The 23,054-nt window shown below is 37.0% G+C and overlaps 1 non-coding gene across 1 annotated transcript; it reads left to right on the forward strand.

Annotated features, from left to right (window-relative positions):
- Nucleotides 1-22,534: 22,534 nt before the first annotated feature.
- Nucleotides 22,535-22,639, forward strand: LOC121033266 (U6 spliceosomal RNA). The gene has a single exon (XR_005791792.1). It is a non-coding gene; the product is annotated as a U6 spliceosomal RNA (small nuclear RNA).
- The last annotated feature ends 415 nt before the right edge of the window (nt 22,640-23,054 follow it).

The raw sequence follows: 23,054 nt of genomic DNA on the forward strand, positions 1-23,054 counted from the left end.
TTTTTTTCCTCCACCCTATATAATTCTGACCTCAGTCCCCTTGTCTTGTTTCCACCTGCTCTCTCCATTGGTGATTTTATCTGCTCTGATTTCACCACCTTGAAGATGATCACAGCCTGGAATTCTCTCAATATTTCTTATTCAACTACTTGATGAGCAGTGAGACACCAGTGCCATTTTGAAAGTAGATCAGAACTCAAGTGCTTGGGGGCGCCTGGGTGGCTCAGTCGGTTAAGCGGCTGACTTCGGCTCAGGTCATGATCTCACGGTCCGTAAGTTTGAGCCCCGCGTCAGGCTCTGGGCTGATGGCTCAGAGCCTGGAGCCTGCTTCATATTCTGTGTCTCCCTCTCTCTGACTCTCCCCTGTTCATGCTCTGTCTCTCCCTGTCTCAAAAATAAATAAACGTTAAAAAAAAAAAAAACTCAAGTGCTTGTTTCAATTGTTGTTTTTGCTACTACTTGATAGCTGTCAAAATCCTTTATTTCTTCTCCTTTATCTACAGAACAAAACCTAGAAATCTTAGTCTGCAATTTAAAAACATTCACAATATGGCTTAAAATTAGTTTTTCAGCTTTATTTTCCCTATATATACTCTGAACTAATAAAACCAAGTGACATACAATTGTCCTTAAAGAACTTGGAATTTTCTTCTTTATACCTTATCAATGTAGTTTTCTTCTCTCTGAATTCCCCTTTTATTCATCTCCACTTATTGCAATCTTATTTAGACACCAACATCTAGCTCAAAGGTGTATTCCTGCAGCCTAACCACGAGGAATGTCTCACCTCCCTGGACCTCACAGTTCTCTGCACATAGTCTACACCTACTCTGAGGTATCTTATTTCTAGATATATGTGACTATGCACTAGATTGCCAGTCTCTGACAATGACTTCATTGCCTTTGTATCTTAAAATGAATGAATAAATGAATATGTAAACAGATGGATGGCTCAGTAAATGGGTGAATAAAAGTAAATGTATTTTTTATATATATTTGAGAGAGAGAGAGCAAACGGGAGAGGGGAAGAGAGAGAGAGAGAGAGACTCTTAAGCTCCATGCTCAGTGTGAACCCCAATTCAGGGCTCAATCCCATGCCCCTGGGTCATGACCTGAGTCAAAATCAAGAGTTGGGTGCTCAACCAACTGAGCCACCCAGGTGCCCCTCATATGTATATTTTTAAAGGAAAATTGACTTTGTAACTACCTAGACTGTAAGAGAGGCCAGAATTAGGGAGACACCCTGAAGACTGTTGCATCATTATAAGTATATAATCCACACTGGAACTTCCTTAGCAGACTGTGTAATTGATTTAAACTACTAAAAGATTTTTTTTTTTTTTTTTTTGTAAAATGTTGGTCTCACATTTCAGGATCTAACTACACAGAGTGTATCTTAGTCTCCTCAGGCTGCCATAACAAAATGCCATAGACTGAGTGGCTTAAACAACAAAATCTGTGTGTGTGTGCGTGTTTTAAGTTTACTTATTTATTTTTGACAGAGAGAGCATGTGTGTACTCACACAAGTAGGGGAGGGACAGAGAGAGAAAGGGGAGAGAATCCCAAACAGGGTCTGTGCTATCAGCATGGAGCCCGACACTGGGCTGGATCCCACAAACTGTGAGATCATGGACCTGAGCTGAAATCCCAAAATCGAGAGTCGGACGCTTAACCTACCCAAGTGTCCCCACAAAATTTGTTTTTCTCACAGTTCTGGAGGCTAGAAAATGCTAGACCACAAAGTCCTGCAGAGATCAGTTCTTGGTGAAAGATCTCTTCCTAGCTTGTAGGTGGCCATCTTCTTGCTATGTTCACACAATGTGGAGAGTAAGTGCCCCAGTCTCTTTTTGTAAGGATAGGAATCCCATCATAAGGGCCCCACCCTCATGGTCTCATTGAATTCTAATTACCTCCCAAAGGCTGCATCTCCAAATATCATCACCCTGGAAGTCAGGGCTTCAGCTTGTGAATTTGGGGAGACACAATTCAGTCCATAGCAATGAGGGAGGTAAGGAAATGTTTTGCCTTTCAAACATACCTGTTCAATATTATGTTAGTCATAGCGGCATTTGGCAAATTACCAAATCTCCCTGAGAATTACTAAACAAGTCACACTATATACACTTCTATGATTTTACTCACACAGCAGTAGGAAGAAATATATATATTATATAGTACAAAGTATATATTATATGTTATATTATATAATTCATATATCATATAATGTTCTGACCGATGTATAAGATCCCTACTCTATCAGTCAATACTTTAGCTACTACATCTTGTAACTTCCCATTAAACTTCACTTACCCAAAGTCAGAAGCAGTGTCATCATGAAGCTAAAGACACTTTAACTAAATGGCCCCTCACTTGCATAGGTTCCCCAGAGGGGCCAGAGCAATGTGTTATGATGTTCAGATATTTTCGTGAAATTTACAAAAATGACAATTTTTTTATGCTTCTACTTAAAGGTGCCCTATGAAAGTGTATAAGCTTCAAGCCTCATAACACTTGGGTGAACCTCTGGGAAGGAGATGTAAAACAACCACAGGAGACTAGATCAGATTAACTAGTCGTCAAAAGTGTTCTGAGATGGCAAACCCGACTTCGAGGCTGGCAGGATAGGATACTCAGAGGGACTGCTACCACACAGCCCGCGGTGCCACGGTCTGTCTCATCTAACTCAAGCACTATGGGTGATTCTCTGTAACATTTTACTTAGGTTTTCAAGGTGTCTTTCCTTCCTGACACTTACTTGCATCTGGTCTCCTGATCGGTGTCTTGCTTTGAGACCCCAGTACTACGTTTCTTCATTCATAAAAATGAAGATAGAGATAAAACAAATTTCGCAGTGCTCATTATAAACATGAAATGAGATAACATACATAGGAATTTTTTGTAAGCTATTCATTTTATGTCTACTCAAGGTCCTCTGTGATCTGGCCCCATATGAATTTTCCGGTGCTATGTTCCACTAGAGCCCTTTTTGTATAATGTATTCTGACCAAACTAGGATGTTCTTCCATCTCTGGACTCAATTAGCATTTTTTGTGGGATCTGTGACCATAGCAGAAACAGAAAAACAAGCTCCCTAAGAATTACTTCAAACAAATAATACCTCAGGGTCAGATTATTTTACCTATTAAATTCTCTTAAACTCTGAAGTAACAGAAAATTCTCGTGTTTTATAAACAGTTAACATCATTTAAAAAATCTTTTTAAAAACCCAATCTATTTAATGAAGCTAGCAAAGCCAGAGAACAAAATATGTTAAAGTCTTCTTAAAATAAAAGCAAACAAATAAAAAAAATTACTTAGGTTAATTTCCCCTTTTCCATTACTGCAACAATAGCAAAAATACTAATAAATCTCAATCAGTGGTTCATTTATTTTATTTTTTTTTAATTTTTTTTTCCAACGTTTATCTTATTTTTGGGACAGAGAGAGACAGAGCATGAACGGGGGAGGAGCAGAGAGAGAGGGAGACACAGAATCGGAAACAGGCTCCAGGCTCTGAGCCATCAGCTCAGAGCCTGACGCGGGGCTCGAACTCCCGGACTGCGAGATCGTGACCTGGCTGAAGTCGGACGCTTAACCGACTGCGCCACCCAGGCGCCCCAATCAGTGGTTCATTTAAACTGTGTTTCTCAAAATATGGTTTGTGTATGTTTTTGTGTGGTTTTATAACCATATGATTAGTGGTGGAGGAGGGACTTCTAAAAATTCAAATTCTCAGCCTCCCCCCCTACACCTGCAAAACCTTCAAGACTGTTACCATAGAATCTGCATTTTAACATTTGTTCCAGGTGATTTTTATGCAAACCAAAGTAAGAAATACTACGTTGACATTATCTACCATAACCATATAGCATTTGTATCAAGTAGGAATGCAAGGAATTACTAACATCAAGACATTTAGTGACATAAAGATTTACTTCAATAAAACCAAACAGGAAAAAAGAAAACCCCACAGGATAGTTTCTGAAAAGATATCAATAAAATTAGACACCATTTATATTTTTAAAAAATCATGAAACCAATAATAGAAGAATGTGTCCTCAAAATGATAGAGAATAACCATTTTAATGCAGCATTTTTAACAGAAGAAAATGAGCCTAAAAACATTAGCAGCATCCTTATTAATGAGCTAAACAAAAATATCAGAAATCTCCCATATCACTTATAGTTTAGAAGTTCTGATGTAGACATTAAAACATGGGATATAAAAGAACTTTGTTACTGGAATGGGGGAAACAGAATTACCACTATTTTCAGAAACCATTCATCCATTGAAAATCCAAAAGAATATACTTAAAAATTTATAATTAAAGTAAGAATGTAATGTTGCTTTGGACTACACACACACAAAAAGTCTATATACCAAAAATAACCAGTCTGAATATTCATTTACTTATTCAATAAACATTAACAGAACACCAAGAAAATCATTGAAGAATCACTGAAGAATACAATGAATATAAAAAATGAAACAAAATTTATAGAAATAATAAAGGAAACAACAAGGTTTAAAAGAGAATGGATATGTATCCCAGGAAAGAAGAATGAGAAATGATGGCTGAAAGCATGTGCTCTGGGGCAGAGAGATGTCAGCTCACATCTCGGCTGAGTGACCTTGAACTGATGTTTAACCTCCCTTAGCCAAAGAGGGCCCTGGCTCAGCAGATTCCCACCTACATAGCAAATGCAGTTAGATTGCTTCAACCTGTCCTCTATCTTAGAACATTTGGGTTGTTTATGATGTTTTTGACAAATAAAGCTTTTAAATTTTTAATTAGCCAGATCACTAAATCTTTTTTATGTGTTTGCCTCTTGGCATTACTTTCCATCTCTCTCCTTAGAATCTTCTTTTTTTTGGCTCCCTTCCTTGAATATTTTCTTTTGTCTGAGATGAGAAATCTTTATTTGTCCATTCACTCTTTCTCAAGAGAGGCTTTTCACCACCTATTTTTCTAGTACAGATATAAGTTTATGTTTCGTCAAATTAAAAGACATACTTTTCTTTATTGTGATACCCTATGGAAGGTTTAGGTTGAATTAGAAACTAAAAGATATATAACTTCTGCTTTTAAAAATATTTATCAATGTCAAAATCTCTCTGTCTCTCTCTGTCTCTCTCTCTCTCTCTCTCACATACACACACACTCACACACACACACACACACACACACACACACACACACACACTTTACCCCTAGGTTTTGTTTTCCTTGGTTTATTTTCTCATATATTTATGTTGTACTAGTATAGACTATGAATTTTGTAAGATAACTCAAATCATTTTCAGAACAAGACACCAAAATAAATAATAATATCAGAATATTCTGCCTGGAGAGCAGTGAGAGGCAATTCTAGCTATATTCTCAAAGGAATAACCTTGAAGAGTTTCATTACCACATAACTGTTTATCAAGAGATACAAAAGAGCTTACTGGAAATCAGAATGAGGCTGATAGTGTGGATGCTGCCTGCATGGGTCCTTCTCTGACCTTTCGCCACCCTGCTATTATCGCTCAGTCTTCAAAGGACTTGGGTTGAAATCCTTTTTGAGACCAACTTTTACGGTGTTGTAAACATTTTACGGGCTTTTTAACATTCATATTCTTTTGTTTCTTATGCAAAGCTAGCATTTATTCACAATTATCTAATTATGCTTCCTTATGGTTGACTCTTTGGTAGAAGAATATTAATCCCTCAGTCTGTTGCTATGATCGTTGGTATCATCCTTAGCTGCGGTGTTTGTGTGTTCTTGCTGTAGTAGGAATTCACATGGGGGGAAACCTGGACCACTACCAGCCCCATTAGGGCAGTCCTCCAGACGTATGAATAAATTGGAAATAGCCATTGCAAGTGTATGTTGTTAGTTTCAGTGTGCATTCTGTTATCCGGAAGGGTCTTGTTATAGCCCTGAGCCCCTGAGCTTCCTGCATACCAGGAAGGCATATGTGACAGCATTTGGTAATGGGGAATAGTCAGAGCTTTCGGCCTGTTCAGACCTGCTCAGACTCCTCAGATTAGCCGTGGCAACCAGTTTGTCTCCATGCAACTGAGGGAGGCCAGGAGAGCTCAGCCAACAATACCCGTCTGTTCTGGCCCAGTTTATTATCCCTGAGCTAAGTAAGCTCTTAAATTAAGCTCAATAGGACACTGAGATCTAAGTAAATTGCAAATGCATGGCCCTAGGGCAAGTGCACACAATCCAGTGAACCAGGGTAATTCCTGTGACCTTGGGCAATTCCTTTGTCCATCCCCACACCTCATACTCCAAATTCTCACCCCTTGCTCAAGGCTGTTACTCCCCAGTATCACAGCCAATGACTTCTAGAGAGACCAATGAGGCTTTTAGATAAGACTCTTAACTTCTCACGCCTCTGAAGGGGAATCAGACAGCTCTGGTTTCAAGTTCCAACTCAGCCACGTACTAACTATGTGGCCTTAGGCAAGTCACTTAACCTCTCTGGGCTGGCTTCCTCCCCCATGGGGTGTAGTGACACTTAGAACTGATCCCACAGGAACACAGTTCAGCATGAGGCCTGACACCTGAGCACTTAATAGCTGCAGGCTAATATATTCATCACAAGCAGTAGCATCTGTCCTTACACTCAGCCCCTCCTGACTCAGATAATGAGATGCCTCTGGTGAAGGATCCTTCCCTCACCTTGTGCCTGGAACCCATCCTTCTCCATCTCCTCTCTGACCTTCAGCAGTCAGTGAGGCCCGAGGTCTCAGGTCCCTCTCTCCATGACCCTCCCTTTCAGGCATATAAACTTGTACTCAATTTCTGATCAGAAAGCATGTATGCAAAACAAAGCAACAAAAAACTTGCTGGCTCTTTTTCTGGTCACTGTCACCTTTCTCCCTTCACAGCCAAGCCGTAGGAAAACAGTCATGCAAGTATGCTTCACAGTCTCCGTTTTCTTAACTTTTATTTCCCTTCAACCCAATCTGGCTTCCGATGCTACCACTCCACTGAAATTGTCCTTTCCAAAATCAGTCTTCGTTTGACCTGACTTTTCTCTCTGAAATGATCTCTTCCTCCACATTCTTTTCAGGCTGGTTTCCTTCCTTTCTCTTGGACCCTTTTATTTGGGTGATTGTTAGGTGATTCCTTCTTGACACAGCTCTTAAATGTAATGCTGGTTTAGCCCTTCCTTACCACTCCTCTTTTCTCCCATTTCACATACTCCCGGGGCAGTCTCACCTCCACACATATCATCAAACTGTGCCACCCCTGCCTGCCTCCCACCCCAAAATGTAAATGTCCTCAGATGTCGTCCTCGTGGCTTTTCTCAACAGCAAAGTCATGTCCACTATTGTCCAATAGACACTTGCACCATGGATATCCTTATCATCCCTCCTGAATGTGTTTCTCCTCTTCAAGTTTCTCTTGCTGCGTGGTGCACCATTACTTAGGAGGAGCCTTGCTCTAATTAACTCCTACCCATCAATCCCTCAGATCTCACCTCCAACATCATTTCCTTAATGAAGTCTTCTCTGTCTCTAGCCTCACTCAAAGTTCTATAGTCTAATTAACACACACACACACACACACACACACACACACTCACACACGTGTTCTTTCTTTTCCATAGCAATTTACGTTGAATAGGATGATTATTTAATTAACAAAAATCTCTCCAACTGGAGTTATAAAATTGAAGGCAAAAATCATGTCTGTTTTCACTGAAGATTATGGTCTAGTCTCTTAACGTTATTTGGAACAAATCTGCTCAGATATATAAAGGACAAGTAATTCAATGCAGGAATCAAAGAATCATCCCACATTCATGTATCACACTCACTCATGATATCCTTAGCTACTAAGTCCTGCTCATTTTATTCCCTAAATATTTCTCAAAATCTCTCTTATCTTCCCTGGTCCCTTTTCAAACACTCTTACTTAATGTTCAAATTACATCTCATCAATTTGGTAACAGCCTCTTCATAATGGAAGCGTAGGATGTCATTACACAGATTCTGCATCCCAACTGCCCATGTTTATATCCCGGTTCTGTCATTTTCAAGCCATGTGACCTGGGACAAGTCACTTCACCTCCATGTCTATGAAATAAAACCAATAATGAAATTAGTCTTGCATGATTATTGTGAAGATTAAATAAGTATTACATGGTAAACTCTTCAAAGAGGGCCTTGCCCATAGTAAACAGTAAGTTCCAGCTCTTATTTTTATTACTATTTCTTCTTGTGGTATTGTCATTTCCAGAATAACCTCAACCAGCTACTAGAAACTGTAACATGCAAATCCTAGAATATGTCAATACCTGAATATCCTCTAAAGGCTCCCCATTGACTAAGGATGAGTTTGTGTGTAGAAGGCAATACAGAATCTAATATTTAGATGGTTTTGCTCACATATTACCTCTCTCTCTCTCTCTCTCTATGTATGTATATAATAATAGGTCACCACTTTTTTTTTAATTTTTTTTTAACATTTTATTTATTTTTGAGACAGAGAGAGACAGAGCATGAACGGGGGAGGGGTAGAGAGAGATGGAGACACAGAATCGGAAGCAGGCTCCAGGCTCTGAGCCATCAGCCCAGAGCCCGACGCGGGGCTCGAACTCATGGACCGCAAGATCGTGACCTGAGCTGAAGTCGGATGCTCAACCGACTGAGCCACCCAGGCGCCCCAATAGGTCACCACTTTAGGATGATGTACAGAGTACTCACTCTAAGCAGGGAGCTAGGTACATCCAGGCCTTGGGAAATTTCTAAAGTTTGCTTTTTTTTTTCTTTCTCTTTGTATTGTTCTTTTTCTTTTATTAAAGAAAAACCCACAAGCTCCATATCTCTTTCTCACTGTACACCTCTATTTTAAATTCTCACTTTAATCTATTCACCTCCATGGTCAAGAGACTAGTCATGGGTAACAAAGAATGTCTTTTTAGATTATCTCCAGGTGAGTGCTTAGTGTTGGAATCTGAGAAGAAAAGAAGCAGCTTAGAAGTGCTGAGCTCTTGTATCAAATATTTTCATAAAGCTTTATCACATTCCACAAATTCATTTGTTTCTTGGGTATCATATTCAATATTTATGAAATTTCCTTCAATTAGTATCATGCAGTGGAGTGTGATATTGTGATATTGCTTAAGGTTTTTGGATAGTGATAACATTTTTATTTGTATTTATAGTAAGTTTATAACTTTTTCTAACAAATGTGTAACATTTTTAAGTATCAACTATGTCAACAACCTCTCTGTAGGACCACCATCATCAAATCAGCTAAATGGCAAAAAAAGCTGAGGTGAGGTAACTTTAACTCCCTGCTTTAAATCTTCAGGAAATTGTTTTTAAGCATTGTTTTATAGGTTAGTCTGTAGTAAGGATGATAGGCTCCAACTTTTGCAGTGTTGCTAAAATAATTTTAATTGAAAAGATAACTAGTTTTGCAACAACAACACAAAGATACCCAGAGTTCAGGGGATATTAAACTTATCTAAGGAAAAAAAAAAATAAGTGGGGAGAAGAAGTAAGTAGTCAGTCACATGGAGTACTTGCTCTGATTCCGAAAGATCATCACAAGTTTCTTCTTGCTACTCCAAAGGAAATGGTTTTCATGCTTACTTAGAGAGATATTAGTGAATGACAGTGAAAGTGATATTAAATTACGCTGTATTTCTTTTCTTTCTTCTTTTTTTATTTGAAGCTACTTATTTCATTGACGTCTGTGCACTTAAATAGAGGCCTGATATAAAAAATAATTTAATGAAAAAGCAATATTCAGATTTAACCAGCGGGATAAAACACAAGCTTTCCATTTTGTCATATTGACAATAGATGATATAACAAAAACACCATCTCCCATCTGGATAAGAGCTTACCTGAGTGAAAACAAAGTAATAACAAGAAAATAAGAAGCCCCTTGAGTGTGAACTTAGAATCCTAACCTATAAAGTGATAACACTAGAATTATTTATGTCCCTGACTTTCAACAATTTTTCCTGTTCTTTCTTGCTTGCCTTTCAACAATACTTTGCAGATTGAAGCAGTACATTAACAATTTCATTTGTCAGCCCCTATGGTTGCTAATCTTTTTGATCCATTTTCTTCTATTCTGAGTTCTCAGTGCATTATTTTTGTACTTTGATATTTTTATATTTTATTGATGTGCTGCTTTAGAATTCCCACTAAACGTTGCTGCTTTTTTTTTTTTTTTAACTTTTATTCACTTGATTTCTTTCTCATGGAATTGGAGTTTTTACACTTAGGCTATATATACAGATTTTGAGGCTTTCATAGAGCCTACAAATGGGAACTCCTTTAAGGAAATCTGGTGAAACACACAAATGGCAGGGACTATTACTGTTAGTATGTCTACTATTTCACTGCTGTTCTGGTGACAGGATTCTATGTGGATCTAAATGTAAAAAGTAAAATCTTAAGGCTTCTAGAGGAAAACAAAGAACATCTTCATGACATGAGGTAGGAAAAGACACTAACTTAAGGAAAAGACTGATGTATTAGGTTTCAGTAAAATTAAAATTAAATGCTTCTATTCATAAAAAAATTAAGAGACTGAAAAAGTAAGGGTCATACCCATAACATACTACAAATTTTAAATCTATTGAAGAAACGGACATACAAGCTAATAGAAAAATTGGCAAAAAACCTCACCGAAAAGGATCACAAACGGTCAACAAGCCTGTGATAAAGTGACCAACCTCGTTTGTCACTAGGCAAATGCAAATTCAAGCCACAGTAAGATACTACTACACAACCACCAGAATGACCCCAATTAAAGACTGACAGAGGGGCGCCTGGGTAGCTCAGGCAGTTAAATGTCCAACTTTGGCTCAGGTCATGATCTCACAGTTCCTGGGTTTGAGCCCCATGTCGGGCTCTGTGCTGACAGCTCGGAGCCTGGAGCCTGCTTCGGATTCTGTCTCCCTCTCTCTCTCTGCCCCTCCTCTCTCTCTCTCTCTCTCTCTCTCTCTCTCTCTCTCTCTGAAAAATAAAATAAAACATTAAAAAAATAAAAAATAAAAAAAGACCGACAGAACCAGCGTTAAGGACAATGAACAACTGGAATCCTCATACCCTGCAGATAGGAGTATAAATTAATCCTGACTGGGAAACCGGAAGTATCTATCAAAATTAAACATCTACATCTCCAGTGATCCAGCAATCTCTCTCCTACAAGGGCACTGAAAGACTTGTCCAAGAATGTCCAGTGTGTTATTTATAACAGCCCCAAACTAGAAAACCCCACATGTTCGTTAGTACTTAAATTGTGTAAAACAAGGTGTGGTATATTTCTACAATGAAATGTTATCCAGAAATAAAAATTGATGAATCGCTGCTACACACCACAACATGAACTTGGGTATGAGAATCACAAATATAACATTGGGCAAAAGAAGCCAGATGCAAAAAGAATACAAAATGTATGACTCCTTTTATAAAAAGTTGAAAAGTAGGCAAAACTAAGTTATGGTATTTAAAGTCAGGATGGTGGTTATCTTTGGGTAAGGAGAGAATGAGGACTAAAAAGGACAACCAGGGTGGGGGGATTGGGGATAGTGAGAATGTTCTATTGTTTGACTGGGTCATGGCTAATTTGTTTCTTCAGGATTTCTTTCTTTGTCAAATGGATTGATCCATCAACACTTCTTCCCAAAGAGAAGTTGTGTTTTGAAAGGAATGAGAACAAATTTAATTTTGGAAGTGAAAATTAAAGTAATCTCAATCACGTTTTAAAAAAAACAACTCTGTTTGTTGTTTTTACCAAATCCCTCAAGTCTCTGGGGAGAGAAGTAAACACCTAGATGACAAAGCCCCAGCCATGGGCAAGACATAAATTTGTATCCACTAATCACCTTTAGGAGTAGCATCTCATTTCTTTAAAAACATCGGTAAACAGTTTGATAGATCCTGTGGACACTGAATCAGTAGTATTGGGTCTTTTAATGATGTCTTTAACTGAGTTGCATGTGAGTGTTATAAAGTCTGGTTAATTAAGGGATGTATAAGGAACACATAAGAAAAACCATTTTAAAACCTCAACTGGGTGTGATGAGATCCGTTGTTGAGGCTATTGGTCATTAATTTACTCTGTTCTCACAATTTACTCTGTTCTAGCATTTCTGTGATAGAAATTTATTTTAAAGATTAGTGCCAGGAAATTATTTGTTCCCCATAAAAAGCTAATGTGTTTTTGCCAATGTAAATTAAATGAATGTCTTTCCCTTTACTTTGACCATCAGGATAAATAGAGCCAAAGAGATGTATTTTTTTTACATCAACTTTCTTAACTGTTCACTACTTTGTATTCTGATTTCTATTGTTCTGTTCCAGATTTTATTTTTTTATTTACATTTTGTGTAAGTTGCCTCCTAGATGAAAATAAGAAAATTTAAAAAAACATATTTTCAGACAAATATGTAAACACTTTTGTTACTCACATTTGGGACAAAAGAAAAAAATCTGTTGTCTTTAATAGAAAATTCTCTGTAATGAACACCCATATAGAAGACAGTAATACAGTAAATCTCGAATAAATGAAGCAGGCTATAAAAGCTATCAGTTCTGAAAATGAACTCCTCACAGGCGCACCGAATTCAGTGAAGAAAAAGAAACATTTGACCTGGGATCTCAGCTTTCTATGAAGCTGATAAACAAGAAAGATTTAATGTGACACTGAATTGATTGATTATTTTTGCAAGAGATACTTGCACTTTAAACTTTGTCCCTAATTATTGAATGAAAAATATGAAGTGCTGCCCCATGTTAGAAAAATACATGTTTCAAAATATAAACATTCAGGAAATAGTTTAGCATATGGTAAAATTTAAATAAATGTTAGCTACTACCAAACTATGGAAATTATAGCTGTTGTCATAATCAATAATCCAATGGGAGAAGTATTTTTTGTTAGGATAAGCATCCAAATACAACTAACTAAAATCAGTCTGCGTGGATGGTTGCCTGTGGGTAAACATCGGATGTAAATATGTTTTGTCTTTGTTTTTCAAACCTGCAGTAAATCAGAGTAGGTAGTTGAAATATTGGTCAAAACAATGGAGCTAAAGAAGAAAAACCAACAAAGAAGCCTAAATCAAATCTGTGCCACTTCATCTAATGATGTTGAATAGGTAAATCATCTAAAATGAAGCTGTTAATTTCTATCTATAGGGTTTCTAGGATAACTATATATAAGCATGTGAATATGTGATTATTTACATATATTTAAGGTGCCAGTAAGAGGATAGAAATTTCATTGGCCATGTATCAGTTAGACACTGGCATTTTACAAATAAATAATACTGCTGCACATATGGAGAGACAAATAAAACAGTTCCAAGGGAGGCAGAACCTTTTCTGCAGAGTTTAATGACCCAAAACTCTAGGGTAATTTGTGCTTTGAGCTTTGGTAATTTCTTACTTGACCCTCTGTCTTTTTTGACCCAGTAATGGCCCTTGTAAACCATCCTCAGTTTTGCCTAGCAGATTATGGACCTTGCCTGTCAACTACTTATGGGAAGTTGACATAAGTCCTTTGGGTTTTCTTCATTCAGCAAATATTTATTGAGTACCTAGTTCACAACTGGCAGCATTCTAGATTCTGGGTGTATAGCCAAGAACAAAACAAAATTCTTTTCATATGGAGTGTACAATTCAAAGTGTGGAATTTAATAATGAAAACACTTTACTCACACAAAACCAAGGCTGATTGTGATAACAGCAATTTACGAGATGTGAATAAATAGCACAACAATATCTAAATACAATCAGATTTTAAACAAGTGGATTCATTATAGTTGGATGTGGAGGAATCCCTGAAGCCTGTTTCAATAGATATGAAAGTAAAATACCATCATAATGAAGCATAACCGATTAAATTTTCCAAAGATGACTACCTCAATATGTATTTCATCCCTCATGTACTTCTTAGAGTGACATTGGCCCTTGAATCTGGATACATTGATGACTGTCTTAATCAACAGAATGTGATAGAAAGATTTCTGTGAGACTTCCAGTAATTGCCGGGACAAAAGTTGGCCCACAAAGCAAGCCCAGTCCCCAGTGGAGAGTCATTCCATGATTCATTCTCTTTACATACAAACATACACCCTGAAGAGTCATTATTCAGTCACTCCAGTTCAGGATTTGTTGTTAAATGTGATCTGAATCACTGTTATGCTGGTTTTGTTAAGCCACAAGGCCAGCATCACCAAGCCTTGATTGCCACATGTGGCATAACCTAGGTCCACTCAGGCATCTGGAGGAGTGTATGATCAATCAGTTAGATCGAAACAAGGTTGTGTTGTGCATCTTCATGTTTGGGAGGTTCCACTGACAGCATCAGATACAGCAGAATAGGTCAAGATCTGTCATGTTTACCCGAGGGTATTTATTTTTATAGCATGTGAACAGAGAAGACAAACTCAGCATAAGGTCTGGTTGTCGGGTATAGCTGCCAATTGTATCAGGCAGCAGTGCTGAATCTAGAGGACAAAGAGAATTCATCATCCCCTGCCCTCCATACCTTCTGGGGTCTAAGTTTTTCCCTCCCTGAGTACCAGGGGGTTTGCTCTCCCTCTACCACCACAAAATTAGTGCATTCAATCTGAGAACCTATAAGTTTACCTTTCCTCTAATTATCCTGTATTCATATCTAGATATTTTTCTCTGACTATTACCCAGGAAATAGCCAAGATGAGATGATCCTTTTCTGGAGATAGACTCATTTGGGCTCTCACTGAGGTGTGTGGACCAGGAAAGGGTGATGGTGTTAGAGAAAGAAGTTCTTTCCGTGTTCAATAATACCCAAAGTCTATAGATAGTAGGGAGCATGAAATGCTCATCAAATACCATTGGCCCATTGCTGGGTGGTCTTTGTGATAAAAGAAACATCATTGACATATTGTATAAGGTCCAGAAAGTAAAAAAAACATGACACAGATTAGTTTCGATGGCCCAAATACCATGGATGGACCACAACACCATAATCTGAAAAACTGTCAAAACTATTGTGGCATCATTGGTAACCCCAAGAGGGGTGAGGGAGATCAAAAGTCCAGTGTATGCAAACTTCCAGGAGCAGAAAGGGTCCATAGCTGCTGCAGTGTGTCCTCCTTAATCATGACACAAAGGAGTTGTCTACTGGTGGGAGCCACAAACCTGGCATGCAGTGGTAGCCTCTGTTTCAGACAGAGAACCCCAGCTCCTGATACCGATGTGTGGCCATATCCAGTATGATAATAAACCCATTTGTCAAGTCAGAAATCTGGGCAGTGCAGGGGTGATCAGCAGCTTGGTTTCAGTCAGAGAACAGATGATTGTCATGGGCATTTACATTAGTAACACAGACCACCCAATCAGCCATGATTTATTTCTAGTTTGTGACCCCAGAGAGTGGTGTCTTTGATCTGGCTATATTCCAAGTGACAAAACAAATATCTAAGCCACTAGCAATAACACAAAATTCAGTAAAAAATATCAAGGGGAGTATTGGCAAGAGCTATGAGAATAACCTTGAATTCTGGTTATTTCTTGGATAACAGAAACTCAGGGTAGTCAAGTATCTGTTTTCCCCCTGATAATAAAAGACAGAGAGATGATTCAAATCCATGTCTGCCTCATCGTCAGCAATGAAAATATAGAGCTCTGGGTGCATTTAAACATCCAAACTTTGTGCATTGAACTTGAGAGATCACCTGCTCAAAACCGAAAATAAACACAAAGACTTGCTTAGCAGTCTGAAGCCATCCTTTCCTCCGGCAGCTTCTGCTGCTTTTCTCCCCTCAGCTACATCATTGTTGACACTACTTGTTCCAGCTTTTGGCCCCTTTGGCTCAGCAGCCACATTGTCTTTGGCTGCCCCATCATCATTATAATATCTCTTTCTCCTTCTATTTGGAAGAAAATGAAGCTAGGCACCATTCTGGTGACTAGATACAACCTAACCTCTAAACGTTACTTAATAGGTCTCTATCTATAATGGGAGGCCTTCCCCCAACCCACCACTGAAACAAGAGAATTGTCAAACTAGATCCTGGGAGTTTTTTCATATGCTCTAACCCAGCCCACAAGGGTCCTCATCCTTTCTATTCTAGAAACCCATGTCTTCATCAGCAAAACTTAAAAACTGTACAAATTCAGGGTGCCTGGGTGGCTCAGTTGCTTAGGCATCCAACTTCGGCTCAGGTCATGGTCTCATGGTTTGTGAGTTCGAGCCCTGCGTCAGGCTCTGTTCTGACAGCTCAGAGCCTGGAGCCTGCTTCAGATTCTATGTCTCCACCTCTCTCTGCTCCTCCCATACTCATGCTCTGTCTCTCTCTGTCTCTCAATAATAAATAAACATTAAAAAGTTAAAAAAAAAAACTGTACAAATTCTAAGCCAAAACTTACAAACTGTACAAATTCTAAGACTTTACTCTAATTTACTCTAATTTCAAGTAACAAGCTAGGTTCTGTTTAGACTTAAAATGCTGAAAGACAACACAAGACTCTTGCCTCAGAGACGTAGGTCTGTATTACAGAAGCACTAACCAGAGCTATATGTTTGTTTTCTTCAGTTTCCCAGAGGCAGATAAAAAGGACACATCATGATCATGGTTGCCTGTACTTACAATGGGTTGTGTTGTAGGAGAGAAATAATGAGCTTTGGGTATTTACCAGTATAATAAAAATGGAAGAAAATCATGTTACCTCATCTGTCAGACACAATCCTCAGAAATGGCCAAGCTAAAGAGCAGTCAGGGTCTTACATTCTTGGCATACCTAGCAAGAATGTGCAGGGATGCTCAGGGTCCATGGCAATTGTTTCTTCCTATAGAAGGAGCGTCAAAATTACTTTGCATTTAAATGGAATGAACAACTATACACATTAATGGTCATACCTTAGGGATCTGTATTACTACTGCTATCTGTCACAGTATATTTCAAAAACCTGGACTGTCTGGCACTTTCCAAGCAATATCATATTGGCCCACTATATTGATGACTTCACGTATAACAAATCCAGTGAGGAAGAGGTAGCAGGTATCCTGGATGCCTTGAAAAGAAGTACTCTTCAATTCATCCAGAATAGGCATGTGCTTCAGAGGTTAGGAAATAAGCATTACAAAGATTAAGGAGCTTCTTGAATCAAAAGTCTTTCCAAGATTCTAGTAGTCTGGGACACTTTAGGACATGTCCTGCAAAGCAAAATATAAGTTATTGTATCTTTCACTTCTATCACTAGAAAAGGAGTATAATTCTCAGAGACTTCTTTGAGTTATGGAGGAGAGATATTCAATACTTGCAAATAATGTTTGAAACCATTTATCAGGTGGCATTGAAAGTTGTTAGATCTGATTGGAGCTAGAGAAAGAAATGGCTTGGAAACATGGCCATGGTATGTTCAACCCTGCCACATGGGCCATATAACCTAGAACATCTTAGGCTACTTGAGTTATCTGCGGTAGAGAAGGATGCTGTAAACAGTTTCATGCAAAATTTAATAGGAGAATTGCAGCACACTTCAGAGAAACCATGTACTGTTTAAAAAGGAATTCCTGTGGGGAGAACTTCCAAAATAATAAAGTAAGGATTTCTGAAAATCTGCTCATCTGTAAAGCAACAATTGTCACTAGCAAAAATTTTTCAAAATCAACCAGAGCTCTTGAAATTAACCAAAAATTTGAAAAATTCCAAATATATTCTTTAAAGAAAAAAACAAGAAAATCTTGGTAACAGTAGTGATCTTTGTGGTATTTTAACTTGTCTAATCTCCATTCCCATCTCCCCAGCTCCATGGTAACCTTGAGTATCAACAGCTTCACAACCACAATCATTGTAAAAACTGGCAGCCTATCATCCATCCATTAGAGTGGCAAAACAGATTTGAAGCAATCCCATCAAGTTCTATTCCCAGAGAATGGTCACTGTTAAATCTGTCTTACAGTTGTTCCCTAGAAAAGTTTATTCTCAGAGCTTATCTTTATTTGACTTGATTCAGGGCTCATGAACAGCCCTATCCTCAAGGCATTTGTCAAAAACAATCAGTGGCAATTGTTTAACATCACAGCTTCCTGAGGCAATAATACCATTTGGGACTAACAAGAGACTGACTGACTAACTCGAAAGGAAAGCTGAGAAATGTGATGTCTGTAGAGGATTTTGACAAGCTCCAGTACATTCCATGGGATCTAGGAGGTCATACATAGGTTCAAGGCTCTGCATATGCCCAGGAAGGACCTAAGAAGGTTGTATTCTCTACTGGATGACTTTGAGTTTCTTCACAAGTGGGTAGTGAAGGCTAAGGCAGGTTTTAAACTGTCTGCTGGAGCACTGAAGCTTTCCCACCAAAAACAAACAAACAAACAAAAACAAAAAACAAAATACAAAAAAAACCCAAACTGAAAACAAACAAACAAAACCAAAAAAACCTTTTAGCAAAGACTGGGAGACTTACTCATTCAAGACATTTAAGTAAATCTCTATCTAATCATTAGCTTACCACTAAGATAACCGGGAAAAGGAATTCTGTGGCCACATATAATAAAGAATGAACACTTTGTTGATTTATACAGGGAAAGTCACTAAACAAATAAACAGCAACAACCAACCTTGGGGGGGGGGTAGGTAATCTGATTTCCAGAGTTGTAGCTTCATATTATTTAAACTGTATAGTTTAAAAAAAAAAGAAAAAACTATGAAACATGCAAAGAAACAGGAAAACTATTCCATATATGGGAGGGGGCTAGTAATAAATAGAAACTATCCCTAAGGAAGAACAGATATTGGTGTTACTAGACAAAGACTTCAAAATATCAAATAGAAATTCTGGAGTCAAAAACTAAAATAAAATGAAAAATTTCCTAGAGAGGCTAAACATAAAATTTGAATTAACAGAAGAAAGAATCAATGAACTTGAAGATAGGTCATTGTGATTATCAGGTTTGAGGAAAGAAAGTAAAACAATGAAGAAAACAGTACTCAAAGACATGTGGAATATCATTAAGGAATCAACATAAATTCAATCAAATTGAAGACTGCTGTGGTCTGAACATTTGTATTCTCCCAAAATTCGTATGTTGAAATCCTAATGCCTGATGTGATAGTATTAGGAAGTGATGACTTGGGAAATGCTATGCCATGAAGGTAGAGCCCTTATGAATGGAATTAGTGTTCTTATAAAAGAGGTCCTTTTCTTTCCATCATGTGATAACACAGCAAAAAGGTGCTGGCAATGAGCTAGGAACAGGGCTTACCTAAGGTTGGTGCCTTGATCTTGCACTTCCCAGTCTTGAGCACTGTGAGAAATAAATTTCCATTGTTTATAAGCTATCCAGTCTCTGGTATTTTGTTTATGTCTAAACAGACTATGACAAAGACCCAGAAAGAAAATAGAGAAAGGAAGAAGCTGAAAGAATATTTGAAGAAATAATGGCCAAAAGCTTCCCAAATTTGATAAAAACTATTAATATAAACATAAAGAAGTTCAACAAACTCCTAGTAAAAGAACCTCAAAGAAATCCACATCTGGAAATAGTATTGACTAACTGTCAAAGACAAAGACAAAAAGAGATCTTGAGGGGTGCCTGGGTGGCTCAGTCGGTTGGGTGTCCAAATTCAGCTCAGCTTATGATCTTGCCATTTATGAGTTTGAGCCCCACATTAGGCTCTGTGCTGACAGTTCAGATCCTGGAGCCTGCTTTGGATTCTGTGTCTCCCTGTCTCTCTGTCCCTCCCCTGTTCTCTCTCTGTGTCTCTCACTCTCTCTCAAAAATAAATAAACATTAAAAGAGAGAGAGATTTTGAAAGCAGTGAAAGAAAAGGGACTCATCACAGACAAGAGATTCACAATAGGGTTAACAACTCACTTATTAAAACCATGGATGTCTGAAGGCAATGGGATGTCATATTCAAAGTGCTGAAAAGGAAAAAAAAATGGACAGCCAACAATTATATATCCAGGAAAACCATCCTTCAAAAATGTAGATGATATGAAGACAATACCAAATAAAAACTGACAGAATTTGTTAAGCAAATCTATGCTATAGACATGCTAGAGTCCTTTGAACTGAAATGAAAGGGCATTAGACAGTAATTCAAATCCACTTGAAGAAATAAACAACACCAAAAAAGGCAATTACATAGGTAAATATGAAGGAAAATATAAAGTGTTTTTCTGTTTGTAACTCCTTTCTCCTCCTATTTGATTCAAAAGACAGGATCATAAAGTGATAATTGTAAAACTGTTGATGGAGTTAAATGCCAAAAGTTGTCATTTTCATGACAATAATAATACAAAGAAGGAACAGGGAATCATGATATTGAAGAAATGTTTTGTGAAATTAAGTTGGTGTTAGTTCAAAATACATTATTTTAAGATGTCAATGTTAAATGCAACCTTCAGGGCTATAAGTAAGAAAGTAATTCAAAAGGTATAGTGAAAGTAAAAATGGTACTCTACAAAATATCTTTTAACACAAAAGAAGAAACCAATAGAGAAATAAAGTAATAAAATGACATAAGAGGTAGAAAACAAACAGCAAAATGATAGATACAAATCCCACTTTATCAAATATTATAATAAACTTAAGTGGACACCCCGATCAAAGGCAGAAACTGAAAATGGATTTTTAAAAAATATCTAATTGTATACTATCTACAAGAAACACATGAAATTCAAAGACATAAAGAGGTTGAAAGTAAAGATTGAAAAAGATATACCATGTATGCCAAAACCAAAAGGAGACTGGAATTGCTATATTAATAGACAAAATAGCCTTACAATAAAAATTATTACTAGAAACAAAAAAGCACATTTTATAATGACAAACACATCAATCAATTCAGTACACATAACAATTAAAACACACATACACCAAAGAAAAATGTTTCAAAATATATTATGCAAAAACTAACACAATTGAAGGATGAAATGGACAAATCAAGATTAAGAGTTGGAGACTTCAATATTCCACTTCAATAACGTATACGATAAAATGGGCAGATGATTAACATAGACACGAGACTTAAACAGTACTTTAATCCAGTTAGACTTAATAGATATCTATGGAATATTCTATGCAACAATAGCAGACTACACATTTTTTTCAAAAGCACATGGAACATTCTTCAGGATAGACCCTATGTTAGGCTATAAAACAAGCTTCAATGAACTTAAAAAGAGAAAGTCAGCTAAAAGATGTTCTCTGATAGCAATGACATGAAATTAGAAATCACTAATAGAAGAAAATGAGGAAAAGTCACAAATATGTGGAAATAGTATGTGAATAAATAACCAATGGGTCAAAATGAAAATCACAATAAAACTTACAGAATACTTTGAGATAAATGAAAATGAATACTAAATGTTAGGAGATACATACCGAAATTTGTGCGGTGCAGCTAAAACAGTACTTACGGGGGAAATTTATACCTATGATGGCCTATATTTAAAAAACAAGTAAATATCTCAAAACAATAACCTAAACTTCCACCTAAGAAACTAGAAGGAAAAAAATAACCCAAACCAAGCAGAGGAAGGAAAAATAAAGATTACTGTATAAATAAGTGAAATAAAGAATAGAAAAAAAACAATAGAGAAAACCAACAGAACAAAATTTCATTCTTTCAAAAATTCACCCAAGTTAACATTTAGCTATACTTACCACTAAAAAAAGAGAAGACACAAATTATTAAAATAAAAATAAAAGAGAAAATATCAAGGGGCGCCTGGTTGGCTCAGTCAGTTGAGCATTCCACTCTTGATTTCTGCTCAGGTCACAATCTCACAGTTTGTGGGTTCAAGTTCCCATCGGGCTCTGTGCTGACAGCCTGGAGCCTGCTTGGGATTTTCTCACTCTCTCTCTCTGCCTCTCTGTCTCTCTCTCTCTCAAAATAAATAAATTCAAATTTTTTTTTAAAAAGATAAAATATCAATATACATCTTACATAAATAAAAAGCATTATAAAGAGTACTATAAAGATTTGTATGCCAGCAAATTAGATAACCTAAACTAATGGGAAAAAAATTCTAGAAAGAAACAAATAATCAAAACTGCTTCAGTAAGAAATAAAAACTTTGAACAGACTTTCTCTAAAGAAAATCGCAGGCTCAGATGACTTCACTGGTGAATTTTAAGACACATTTAAAAGAATAACAGTCCACCTGAATTTCTTCCCCAAAAAATGGAAATTTCAGGAAGGAATGTTTCCCAGTTCATACTATGAGGCTAGTTTTATACAATACCAAAACCAGGCAAAACATCACAAAAAAAGAAAACTGCAGACCAATATCTCTTCTGAACATAAATGCAAAAATTCTCATCAAAATACTAGAAAATTAAATCCAGCCATATATAAATAAATTATACACCATGAGCAAGTGGGGTGTACACCAAGATTCTACAATTATTTAAGCATCGGATAATTAATGCAATACACAATACACAATATCAGTAGGATAAAAGAAAGATAAAAACCACACGATCATCTCAATAGATGAGAAAACACATTTGACAGAATCAAGCACACTTTCACGATTAAAACTCTCAAACCAGTGTTTATTTTGGCAACACATATAAAAATTGGAATGATACAGAGAAGATTAGCATAGCCCCTGCACAAGGATAACATGCAAATTCATGAAGCATTCCATATTTAAAAACAAATAAAGCAAAAACAAAAACAAAACCTCTCAAACCAGAAGTGAAAGCAAACTTCCTCAATGTGATAAATGGTTTCTGCAAAAAATTCACATCTAACACCATAGTCAATGGTGATTGAATGCTTTCCCCCTAAGATTAGGAACAAAACAAAAGTTTTCACTTTTACCATTTCTATTCAGCATTGTAATGGAAGTCTAACCAAGGTAATTGGGTAAGAAAAAGAAATAAAAGGCATTTAGTTTAGAAAGGAAGTGATAAAAAAATATTTCTATTTGCAGAAGGCGTACTCTTTTATATGTAGAAAATTCTAAGGAATTCATATTCCTTTATTCCAAAAATAAAACTATTAGAACTAATAAACGAGTTCAGCAATGTTGCAAGATATGAGATTAATATACAAAATTTGATTGA

This window comes from Herpailurus yagouaroundi, unplaced genomic scaffold (assembly GCF_014898765.1).
Source record: "Herpailurus yagouaroundi ecotype Mexico unplaced genomic scaffold, PumYag 142, whole genome shotgun sequence".
NCBI classification, from domain to species: Eukaryota; Metazoa; Chordata; class Mammalia; order Carnivora; family Felidae; genus Herpailurus; species Herpailurus yagouaroundi.